The sequence below is a fragment of the Macrotis lagotis genome, chromosome 2 (assembly GCF_037893015.1).
Source record: "Macrotis lagotis isolate mMagLag1 chromosome 2, bilby.v1.9.chrom.fasta, whole genome shotgun sequence".
Taxonomy (NCBI): domain Eukaryota; kingdom Metazoa; phylum Chordata; class Mammalia; order Peramelemorphia; family Peramelidae; genus Macrotis; species Macrotis lagotis.
In genome coordinates this window covers 201,781,510-201,789,422 of record NC_133659.1, presented here as the reverse complement: position 1 = coordinate 201,789,422, position 7,913 = coordinate 201,781,510, and the positions used below count along the sequence as shown (strand labels likewise).

At 49.6% G+C, this 7,913-nt stretch overlaps 1 protein-coding gene and 1 long non-coding RNA gene across 4 annotated transcripts in view; one reads left to right on the top strand and one right to left on the bottom strand.

Annotated features, from left to right (window-relative positions):
• Nucleotides 1–2,300, bottom strand: LOC141514025 (uncharacterized). Its single transcript, XR_012475925.1, has 2 exons — nucleotides 1,937–2,300; nucleotides 1–1,557 (listed from the first exon to the last, which is right to left on the bottom strand). It is a non-coding gene; the product is annotated as an uncharacterized LOC141514025 (long non-coding RNA).
• Nucleotides 2,301–3,961: 1,661 nt separating this feature from the next.
• The window catches only part of STRADA (STE20 related adaptor alpha), a 35,568-nt gene continuing 31,616 nt past the window's right edge, over nucleotides 3,962–7,913 (top strand). For 2 of the 3 annotated variants that reach the window (XM_074224454.1, XM_074224452.1), the window contains exon 1: nucleotides 3,962–4,068. The gene's annotated coding sequence lies outside the window, so the exon portion shown is untranslated. The remainder of the gene's footprint in view (nucleotides 4,069–7,913) is intronic. The other variant, XM_074224453.1, reaches the window with a different exon arrangement.

The following is a 7,913-nucleotide window of genomic DNA, read 5'->3' as shown; positions in this document are numbered from 1 at the left end:
TGAATTTAAAACAGGATGTCTCACGTCTTTATAATATTTTAAGATTGGCAAAGTACTTTAAATGCTCATCTTATTTGATGCTAACTAAAGTAAGCCTATAGGGTAGGTACTATTCTTATTCTACAAATGGAGACAAATGCTAGGGGGTGAGGCAACTTGGATCAGGAGTATGAAACCTGGAGGAAAAAAAATTCTAGGGTGGCTAGGTGGCGCAGTGGATAAAGCACCGGCCCTGGAGTCAGGAGTACCTGGGTTCAAATCCGGTCTCAGACACTTAATAATTACCTAGCTGTGTGGCCTTGGGCAAGCCACTTAACCCCATTTGCCTTGCAAAAACCTTAAAAAAAGAAAAGAAAAAAAATTCTAGAACCAGCTTCAGACACTTTCTAGCTGTGTAATCTTGGGCACATCACTTAACCCATTTTTCCTCAGTTTCCTTATCTGTAAAATGAAGATAATTAAAAAACCCAAAGATGTGGAGAATATTTGTAAAGCTTTTTATAGACCTTAAAGCACTATATAAATTATTATTATTTGTTGGGTTCCAATCCAGATCTTCCTGATACAAGTCCAGGACTCTACCATATGCAGTTCTCCAACATCCTTCTAGAAATTAGCAAATCTTAAAAGCACAGTCTCATAGATTTGTAAAATGTTGGCAGAAATATTTAATGTTCCTTAAGGATCAGCTAGCCAAATCCTTTTTTACATCTAAGGAAACTGAGGCTCAGATGGGGTTTTTGGGTGAATGTTTGATGGTAGTTGCTTTTAAGCTTGCTCTTGGTCAGCTCTCAACTTTGCTACTGTCTTGTTCTGTCACTTTAGGCAAGTCATAACTCCTGTGCTTTAATTTATCCATCTTAAAATTCTGTGCTGAACACGGGGCAATGATCAACCCTGATGGACTTGCTCGTTTCATCAGTGCAACAACCAGGTACAATTTTGAGCTATCTGCAATGAAGAATACCATCCATATCCAGTGAAAGAATTATGTTCTTTGAAAAAGACCAAAGACTATTATCATCGAATTAGAAAAAAAAGTTATATGTAATTTTACTATCTCATACTTTTTCTTCCTTAAGGATGTGATTTCTCTCTGTCACCACATTCAGTTGAGATCAATGTATAACATGGAACCAATGTAAACACTAACAATGCTTTCTGTTGCGGGGGGCATTGTAAAATTCGAATAAAATCTTTCTTTAAAAAAAATTCCATGCTGAAATAATTGTACTGTCAACTTGCCTCCATTCCCTACAACAAAGTTGATGAGCCACATAAATCTTGTTCCTCAGGATCAGGGACTAAGAAAATGGCAATTTTATAGAAAATTGCTTCCTAATGACATCTTTGTGTGGTGAGTCATTATTTCCACTTTGCAGGAGACGAAACTAGTACTTAGTGAAATTGTTACTTCTTGGTCATATATAGCTAGTAAGTGGCAAAGCTAGAACTTTTCTCCCCACTACAACCCACTGCCTTTCTTGATTGATAGGTGGTCCTCAGATCACTCCCTGGAATCTGCAGACTCAGGTCCAGAGTTTTGAATCAAGCTTTCTGGGAAGAAGAAAAATAAGTTTTCCCAAATTAGAGAAATGTTCTCCACAGGATAAACTGCAAAGGCTGCTCTCTAGTCTAAATGGTATATTTTCCCAGATTGTGAAAGAGCATCAAAGGATGATGAGGAAGGTGGCACACCTTTGGGGGACGGTGGCCCCAGCTCTCCACTGCGGTGGAATTGATTCTAGGTGAACCCGACCCCTAGATGAAATGCTCTAAACACGGCTAACGTTGGCAGCAGGCTCTCCCCAGGGTGGAGAGTGGAGGAGGAATGAGGGACCGACTTGAGAGACCTGAGGGCCACCTAAGCAGACCCCTCCACCCTCTAACTTCGGGGAGAAAAACAAAATAGAAACAAGACAACCCATTCCTCTACCTGTGCCTGAAGAAAGAGAGTCTTACGCAAATGTCCAGGCTTTAAACTCGTGTTCTGCACAGAATACTAACGCCGACCTCACATCTTGGGGACTGCAAAGCCACGACTCCTAGTGACTTATCTGGCGGCAGGGGTTAGCGCTCCTCGCCCTGCTTGGAGTCCACATCTGGCCTCGGACCTGGGCTAGCGGTGTGCCCCCTCGGGCCCGGGCTAGCGCTGTGCCCCCCTCGGGCCCGGGCTAGCGCTGTGCCCCCCTCGGGCCCGGGCTAGCGGTGTGCCCCCTCGGACCCGGGCTAGCGCTGTGCCCCCCTCGGGCCTGGGCTAGCGGTGTGCCCCCCTCGGGCCTGGGCTAGAGGTGTGCCCCCCTCGGGCCTGGGCTAGCGCTGTGCCCCCCTCGGGCCTGGGCTAGCGGTGTGCCCCCCTCGGACCTGGGCTAGCGCTGTGCCCCCTCGGGCCTGGGCTAGCGCTGTGCCCCCCTCGGGCCTGGGCTAGCGGTGTGCCCCCCTCGGGCCTGGGCTAGCGGTGTGCCCCCTCGGACCTGGGCTAGTGCTGTGCCCCCCTCGGGCCTGGGCTAGCGGTGTGCCCCCTCGGACCTGGGCTAGTGCTGTGCCCCCCTCGGGCCCGGGCTAGCGGTGTGCCCCCCTCGGGCCCGGGCTAGCGCTGTGCCCCCCTCGGGCCCGGGCTAGCGGTGTGCCCCCCTCGGGCCCGGGCTAGCGGTGTGCCCCCCTCGGGCCCGGGCTAGAGGTGTGCCCCCCTCGGGCCTGGGCTAGCGCTGTGCCCCCCTCGGGCCTGGGCTAGCGGTGTGCCCCCCTCGGACCTGGGCTAGCGCTGTGCCCCCTCGGACCTGGGCTAGCGCTGTGCCCCCCTCGGGCCTGGGCTAGCGGTGTGCCCCCTCGGGCCTGGGCTAGCGGTGTGCCCCCTCGGACCTGGGCTAGCGCTGTGCCCCCCTCGGGCCTGGGCTAGCGGTGTGCCCCCTCGGACCTGGGCTAGTGCTGTGCCCCCCTCGGACCTGGGCTAGCGGTGTGCCCCCTCGGACCTGGGCTAGCGCTGTGCCCCCTCGGACCTGGGCTAGCGCTGTGCCCCCTCGGACCTGGGCCAGCGCTGTGCCCCCCTCGGGCCTGGGCCAGCGCTGTGCCCCCCTCGGGCCTGGGCTAGTGGTGTGCCCCCTCGGGCCTGGGCTAGCGCTGTGCCCCCCTCGGGCCTGGGCTAGCGGTGTGCCCCCCTCGGGCCTGGGCTAGCGGTGTGCCCCCTCGGGCCTGGGCTAGCGCTGTGCCCCCCTCGGGCCTGGGCTAGCGGTGTGCCCCCTCGGACCTGGGCTAGTGCTGTGCCCCCCTCGGGCCTGGGCTAGCGGTGTGCCCCCTCGGACCTGGGCTAGCGCTGTGCCCCCTCGGACCTGGGCTAGCGGTGTGCCCCCTCGGGCCTGGGCCAGCGCTGTGCCCCCCTCGGGCCTGGGCCAGCGCTGTGCCCCCCTCGGGCCTGGGCCAGCGCTGTGCCCCCCTCGGGCCTGGGCTAGCGGTGTGCCCCCTCGGACCTGGGCTAGCGCTGTGCCCCCCTCGGGCCTGGGCTAGCGGTGTGCCCCCTCGGACCTGGGCCAGCGCTGTGCCCCCCTCGGGCCTGGGCCCCTGGGCGAGTCACTATTTGTATCACCTTTAACACGCACAGAGACGGAGACGACGAACCCTCCGGTCCCTCTGCCAGGGAAACCCCGAATGGGGTCCCCAAGAGCCAGAACCGACTCAACAAATGCAGCCCATTTTACAAATGAGGAAACTCCGGCCTGGAGGGCTTAAATGTGGCGTCCAATTTGGGAGTATTCACTGAAACCGGCCCGAAGGCCTCGCCAGCACCGGGAGGGGTCAAAGGCGGAAGAAACGGCCCGTTGGCCGGGACTCGCGAGGGTCTCAGCCCCGCATGCGCAGTGCCGGCCGCCAGCCTCGCCCCGCTTCCGGGGCGGCCCCCGCGCATGCCCGCGGCCGCGGCGCGCGGCCCCGCCCCCGCCCCACAATTTCTCCTGCGCATGTCGCGCCGCGTCCCCCGCCCAACCCCCACTCTGCTCCCAGCAACCGGCCCAAGCAGTTCCGGCTGAAGCCGAGGCCCGAGCGCGACGGCCCGAGCGCGGACTCCAGAACCAGGTACCGGCCGGCCGAGGGGGACCCCGGGGCTCGCCGCCTCCCTCCTGCCCCCGGCGCCCCGGGCTCCGAGGCCGCGGCCCGCGGGGAGGAAGGAGCTAGGCCGCCGCCCGCCCGGCCAGGCCGCGGGCGCCGCGCGACGGGGCCCCTAACTAGGCGACCCCCAGACTGGAAGAGGCGGCGCTGGGAGGACCCGAGTTCAAGTGCGGCCTCTGGCGCAGACGGAGCCAGTCACTTAACCTCCCTCCCTCCCTCCCGAGGCGACCCTGGGCCGCCCCCTCCCCTCCCCAGAGAGCGGCACTGCCGGACTTCACAGTGCCGAAAACAAAGCAGCTTTCTCCTGCCTCTGCAGGACTTGAACCCAGCACCCTGGACCCGCAGCGGCGCCACTGCCTGCATGCCGGGGCTGGAATCTGGAAACTGTTGCCTAGCACCCCGGCAGGGCCATAGAAACCCATTTATAGCCATCCGTCCTCCTCCGGCCGCCGCCCTTTACCTGCTTCGAACCAGGGGGCCCCTGCAGTGCTGAGCCGTTCGGAGCTACATGCGCCTCATTCAAAGCAATCATAGGTTACATCTTAGCACACAACCCGTACAATGAAGATGTTTAGAAAGGGAAAGAATTTCTCTAACACCTAGACAAAAAAAAAGCCTAAAATCTTGTTATAAAAGAATTATCTGATCTCTAGCATTCTTTAACTGTCAAGCCTTCCCAGATCTCAGTTGCTTTTCTTGTTCCTGTAGTTTTGCCCTCTTCTACCTGGCTTTCTTCCTACTTCTCTGGTTGGTGCTTTTGTTCCCTTGACTAAATTCACTTTCTCCCAAAACACCGTATCTGTGTATCACAAAACTCATTCTCAACCTTCTGCCCTTGTGGGTCTAGATTACTTCCATAGACATCATATTCACTCCAATAACTTCAGTTCTATTCAGATGAATCCCACATTTGTATCTTTTCCACTCAAGAGTTCCACTCCCATCTCTCAAAGTCTGTGAAACATTTCTTCTTGGATATACTGCTGTCCAGTTCCCTTTTGGACTCTTTTTTTTTTCCAGTGATACGACCATTCTACAAATGACTCAGATCTGAAATCTTGCAGTCTTCAGAGTTACTAGGGAATGGAATAGTAAAGGTAGTGAGGTCATTGTCAGTGAATCTATTCATTTGTATACAGATCGTTTATCATAAAGGATTAGTGGTTTGGGTGGGAGGCTGGATTGAGTAAGATCTAAAATTCATTCCATGTCCAATATTACTTAATCCTGTTTTTTATGATCCAGTCATTCACAATGTCCCATTAATTCACAGTACCATTCCCATTATATATTCCCATGACCACTTTCCTAGTCCACTTAACTAACACATGAATTTTAAAATCATCTTCTAATTCTTCCCTCTAAAATTAAATCTTTCCACTACCACCAAATATGTATCCCTTAAACTTAACTCGTTTGTGTGTGTGTGTGTGTGTGTGTGTGTTTTAAAAATCCTTGGACAACTACTCTTTCAAAGAAAATCCAAACTTCTTACCCTGATATTTAGTATCCTCTACAACTTTTCAATTCCTCTTGTACCCTTCTACCAACAACTCGTACTCCAGTCAAACTAATCTATTGCTCATAAATGTGCCATACACATTCCTACCTCCACAACTTTTCTCATAACTTTTCTGCCTGGGGATGATCTTTCCTCTCCTATCCACTTTCCTAAATTTAAATCCCCCACTCTGATGTTCAGTAATGAAGGGGAACAGTTTTTTCTCTTGAGTTTTGACACCAACACAGATGTTGGCTCTTGATTAGCTAGTAAGTACCTCCACACCCTCTTACACTTTATTTCTGTTTATACTTAGTATCTTTTTGCTAGAAGTGAATAAATATATGAAACTGTCCTAGTCCTGACATTTGGAGGAACAGTATTTGTAAAAGGGTACTTATTTTATTTTAGAACTTTTCTTTTTAAATTTTTTTTATTTAAGGCAATGGATTTAAGTGACTTGCCCAAGACCACACAGCTAGGCAATGATTAAAGTGTCTGAGGCAGGCTTTGAACTCAGGTCCTCCTGACTCCAGGACCAGTGCTATATCCACTATGCCACCTAGCTGCCCCTATTTTAGAACTTTGTTGTGTCAGATATTTTAGTTAACATTTTTTTTTAGGTTTTTGCAAGGCAAATGGGGTTAAGTGGCTTGCCCAAGGCCACACAGCTAGGTAATTATTAAGTGTCTGAGATCAGATTTGAACTCAGGTCCTCCTGACTCCAGGGCCGGTGTTTTATCCACTGCACCACCTAGCCACCCCTGTGTCAAATATTTTAACAGAAATTTCCATAGAATCATAGAACTTTTGAAAAATTTTGAAAACTTTTTATTGATATCTTTAGATTTTACACCACATTCATTTGCAAATATGTAACTTCCTTTCCCTGCTTCCAACCTACTGAGGTATCCTTTTTAACAAAAAATTTTAAAAGGAAAAGAAAATAAATAATTCAAGAAAGCTAACCAGCTTTGATGTCTGAAATATATATTTCCACCCAGAGAGCTTCCCAACTCTCCAGTGAAGGGCTTAGTTCAATTTCTCATCTCTTTGCTGATGCCAGACTTTCATTTTCAAAACACAGTATTGTTTCCTTTTTCCTTTTATTCTTTGTCTTTACATTGTTACAGCTGTACATATGTTTTTTTTTTCAAGTTCTACTTTACTTTGTATCAATTCATTTAGAGTCTTCCCCTGCCTTTCTGAAATCTTCCTTTTTGTTATTTCTTAGGGAATTTTATATTATTTTCATGAACCACAGAATCATAGACTTTTAGTGCTAGAAGAAAATTTAGAGGTCATCTCTAAATACCTTCTTATATTTTTATATGTAACTATTAGCAAAATCTATGGAGGCAGCTAAGTGACACAATGGATAGAACACTGGACTTGGAATAAAGAAGACAAACTCATGAGTTCAAATGTGGTCTAAAAACACTTGCTGGCTGTGTGACCCTGGGCAAGTCACTTAACCCTGTTTGCTTTGGTTCCTCATCTGTAAATTGGTTGGAGAAGGAAATGGCAAACTACTTCAATGCCCTTGCCAAAAAAAAACCAAAAAAGGGTCACAAAGAGTTGGACATGACTAAAGCAACTCAATCCAGAAATCTATGGACTGAATGATTCTGAAGCAGCCTATTTGATTGCCAATATTGAATTTCAAGAAAGTAAATTTAAGACTGCTGTTATCATTGATGTTCAACATATCATTCCATTTATTGAGAATGAGAATACTATCAATGAATCAGAATACCCTTAAAAGTATTTGAAGGGGTGGCTAGGTGGCGCAGTGAATAGAGCACCAGCTCTGGAGTCAGGAGTACCTGAGTTCAAATCCGGCTTCAGACACTTAATAATTACCGAGCTGTGTGGCCTTGGCCAAGCCACTTAACCCCATTTACCTTGCAAAAACCTAAAAAAAAAAAAAGGATTTGAGAATCATGGCATGATCAGTCAGTGGAAGAATTGAAATTCAGGCTAGAAAATAAGAGTTCTTCCAGATCTTTAGATCTGCTATAATAATGTTTACCATCCATCCTTGATAATTATATATCTCTCTCTTGCTGTTTGTGGCTAAGCTTCTGACTGTTTCTTCCTCTCCTCTTAACTCTGAATTCTGATTTGACTGATTCATTCGACCAAAACTTCTTTCCAGAGTTAACAATGACCTTAGACCTCTTAACTTGACAAATCAAATAACCCTTTCTCAATCTTCATACTTTTACTTCTGACCACTTTAACTTGTGATCACCTCCTCCCTCAATCTGCCCTCCCATCTATGAGCCCCTCCCTTTTCTTTTGACTTTAC